The sequence below is a fragment of the Piliocolobus tephrosceles genome, chromosome 2 (genome assembly GCF_002776525.5).
Source record: "Piliocolobus tephrosceles isolate RC106 chromosome 2, ASM277652v3, whole genome shotgun sequence".
NCBI classification, from domain to species: Eukaryota; Metazoa; Chordata; class Mammalia; order Primates; family Cercopithecidae; genus Piliocolobus; species Piliocolobus tephrosceles.
This window is the reverse complement of record NC_045435.1, coordinates 134,638,059-134,641,840: the sequence shown is the minus strand read 5'-3', so window position 1 is coordinate 134,641,840 and position 3,782 is coordinate 134,638,059. Positions and strand designations below refer to the sequence as shown.

At 43.2% G+C, this 3,782-nt stretch overlaps 1 long non-coding RNA gene across 1 annotated transcript; it reads right to left on the bottom strand.

The window, feature by feature from the left end:
* Positions 1-330: 330 nt before the first annotated feature.
* LOC111526518 lies at positions 331-2,525 on the bottom strand. The gene is made up of 2 exons (XR_002726389.1): positions 1,830-2,525; positions 331-554 (listed from the first exon to the last, which is right to left on the bottom strand). It is a non-coding gene; the product is annotated as an uncharacterized LOC111526518 (long non-coding RNA).
* Between the last annotated feature and the right edge of the window lie 1,257 nt (positions 2,526-3,782).

Below are 3,782 nucleotides of genomic sequence, written 5' to 3'. Positions count from 1 at the left end.
TTTGTTTTTGGCTGCCACCATAAAGTGGCTCTTTTCTGAATTCAAAGACCTGAGGTCCCTTAGTCATCTTGAAGTAAGTTCTGTTCAGCACCCTGCAACACTCAATGTCAAATCAAGTAACACTGACCAAAGTAGATTAGAATCCTAGTTAGATCTCTCCAAATAATTTGCCTTCTTAGGGATATCTCGTTCTAGGGTACAGTCTAAACAATGTCATTTGGTTTGGAGTCCAAGGACAAGATGGCATCTGAATTCATGGAGGCAAAGGCTGTGGTCCCCTCAGTATGGACCAACATCTCAGCAGCTCCTGTTTGGATACCATGGTATTACTTTCTAGCATGATAAATTTTTACTGTCATTCTGGTGGCCCAGACAAAATTTGGCATTCTTTTTTGTATATTTTTCCCCTTTGCTTAAATATCTCATGGGACATAACTACCATTTAGACAGTCATTCTTTCCAGTTTATGGAAATAACCAGTGAAGATGAAACAGGTAGATATTTTCTTGCCAAATATTGATTAAAATGGATGTTTTAGTTGAGAGAAAAAATATCTGCAAAACATAATACATTTTAGTTTATTTACAGAAATTACCTCAAAAATAAAGTTCAGAAGAATTTTATACCAGGGATCTCAACTTTTTAAAGAAGAAAGGATAGACAAGAGTTGAAAAATATTCTTCACAATATTGTATGTCTGGTGAAACTTCACATTTTTAAGAAAAATGGCGTGAATAAAACAATGGTATTAGTCTTCTTTTTTTTTTTTTTTTTTTGGAAAACATATACACATGTGCGATTTGAAAAGAACCAGTTTTTGGTAGGCCAGTGGGCATGGGTACTTAGCAAATGCCTGTGCTATTGCTCCAACTATTATGATTCCTTCTAAGTCAGAGCCAAGAATATGGTCTGGTTTATGTGTCATGGTTCCTTCTTTTTAACATTCACTCTTATCTGTACCCTTTCCTAAGGGAGAGAAATATGCCAATATTAAGGGAACTCACATAACTCCTTGATGTTGGTTGGCATAGGCATGATTCTACTAGAAATCATTCTGCCTTGAAGGCTGAGATGAGTAGTATCAGTGCACCCAATGAAGGGCTCTGACACATTTGAGAAAAGCAAATGTTCTCTCCAAATCATACATGTGAATATGTTTTTCCAAAAAAGGAGTACTAATACCATTGCTTTATTCATGTCATTTTTTCTTAAAAGTGCTAAGTTTTTCCAGACATACAATACCATGGAGAAGATTTTTCAACTCTTGCCTATTCTTTCTTCTTTAAAAAGTTGAGATTCCTGGTGTGAAATTATCTTTAGCTTCATTTTTGAGGTAATTTCCGTAAATCAACTGAAATGTATTATGTTTTGCAGATAATTTCCTTTTCTAAGGAAACCAACAATGTATTTAATCAAAAGCAAATATTTCTTCTGCCTGTTTTTTGTTGGGCCCACATAGCATAATTGGAAGAGAATGACTAGTTGTGTTAAAGTAAAAGAAAAATTATATTAATAAAATGCTCTTCCTCTACGTTGGTCCCACAATGATTGTCTGGGTCAGTCTGCAGGGTAATCATGACTATCCTTCTCAGAATAGTTTCCATATGTTCCCCTTTGTCTCAGAGCAATATCTTAATCTGCTGGCATGCTATTTCCTCAGGAAAGCATGCTTGGCTTTTCATAGGATCAGCTGCAATGATTCCCTTTCTGGGACTAATGACCCCCAAGTGTCCTGGGAACAGGCAAACTGTGGCCTGATCTGGTCAGGCCAGGCCTATCTTAGAACCAAGCAATTATTCTTTGTGCTTGTGTAGCGTTCAGCCACTTACAGTTTCTCTGTTTATTCTTCTCAATATGTCTTCCCTGACTGATGCATAGGACATATAGCTCGGGCTTTCCTCTTAGTTTAGAAGTTGAATACGATGGAGCAAGAGGGGTGGGTGGGTGAGTTGCAGGAGACCTTAGAGGCAGTGCAAAGTTTTGACAAAATAGTGAAATAGTTGAACAGAAGAAGAAGCGGCAATTTCTTTATAGAATTTCCACTCTTTCTCTCTCTCTCACTCTCTCTCTCCCTCCCTCCCCTGCTCTCTCTCTCTCACATGCACACATACACACACACACACTCACATACACTCATGCACACTCTCCACCCCTTTCTCTCTCTTCGTCTCCCCATGGCCTCTCCTGAATCTTCTTTTTATTCTCTACTAACTGTCAATCAATCTATCCTATGGTTTTATTTTTTTCTTAAATATCCACTGATAATATTAAAAGTTATGATCCCTTCAAAATTATTTGCATCCTATCTAGGACTCAAGACCAAAAGCCTTAAGAACTTAATAAAAGCAAAGCAAAAAGGTTACAGAAAAAGAATTGATTTTAGCCTTTTCTAGCTCCTTTGCTTTCTGCTGCTCTGCAATAGGCAGGAGGAGGAGGAAATGAAGAAAAGAAGGAGGAGGAAGAAGAGGAGGAGAAGGAGGAGGAGGAGAACCTGGCTGCAGCTGCCCACACTCTTCTTGGATGCTGGAGACCATGAGGTGGTAACAGTGCTAGGTGACTTTGGAGTGACCTTATAATGGCCTTGCCTTCCACTACATCTCCTCCCAGAGCCGAAGAGGCCCTGAGCCTGTGGCACCCAGCATTGAAATGGGGAGAAGGCAGCCCAGTCAAAGTGAGCTTGGAAAAGACCTTCGTACCTCAGATGTTGATTATAGCCTTTGGGATATGGATCAGAAGATTTGGTTAAGCTTCTAACCCATGGAAATGTGAGGGAGGCAAGATGGCTGACTAGCCGCAGTGAGAAAGAACATCTGCCACCAAGAGACCAGGAAATCCAGAGGACTGGTGCATTCCAAGCAGATGTTCAGAGAGAAGGCATTGAAAATAAATGGAGGGAGGACACAGACATTGGGCTGAAGGGCAAGGAGGCCGGGAACGCTAGACTGTGCTGTCATACTTGGGGACTCATTCCTGGCCTCCAACAACTCCTGGCGAAGGGGTGAGTTGAGCAGGCAAGGAGCAACCCACTCTCACCATGGACCTCTGGAAATCTGGCAGCAGGAGACCCCACATCCCTCATGGGCACTTGAGTTGGCAGGAAGAGCTGCTTAGAGAGGTAGGTAGTAGGAACAGAATTCCAGCTGGTAAGGACCTCAGAGGGTTTTGTGCAGGAATGTCTACCGCAGATCATGGCCAAAAGCACCTATCCCTCAAGGGTCGCCTTGCCTTCCCTAGGATACTTCAGCCTATGTGAACTGTTGGATCAGAATAGAGCAGGATGATCATGCCCATGGAATGGGGCCAATCTGACCTAAGTGCACCCCTGTCTGCTGGCCTCTTCTGGGGCCCCAGCCTGGGTGCACATGCTTGCACTGCAGCCTTGGATGACCAGCCAGGGTGCCTCTGAGGGAACTGCATCACAGCTCCTGCACTGGCAGACCATGCCTGACCATTGGAGATCTCTAGCAGAACAGCCCCTGCTGACCCATGCTAGCCCACCCATCTCCCCCATACTGCAGCATACCCCATGCATTTTGCTGGCATGCACTTGCCCACAACTAACCCCCACATTACTTGATTGGGGCACATGCACACTTTGCCTCCTCTTCCCCACTGGCTCATGTGTGCATGTGTGCACCCCAACATGCCACTGCTGCTGCCATGAATGGACCCTACCCTCCTACCACGACACCATTGTCAATGGGGAATTCACAAAAAGAGACCAGCAGCCCCACTCCCTGTCCTGAGCTGCATTGCTGCTGGTGTGATTGCATGCACAGAGA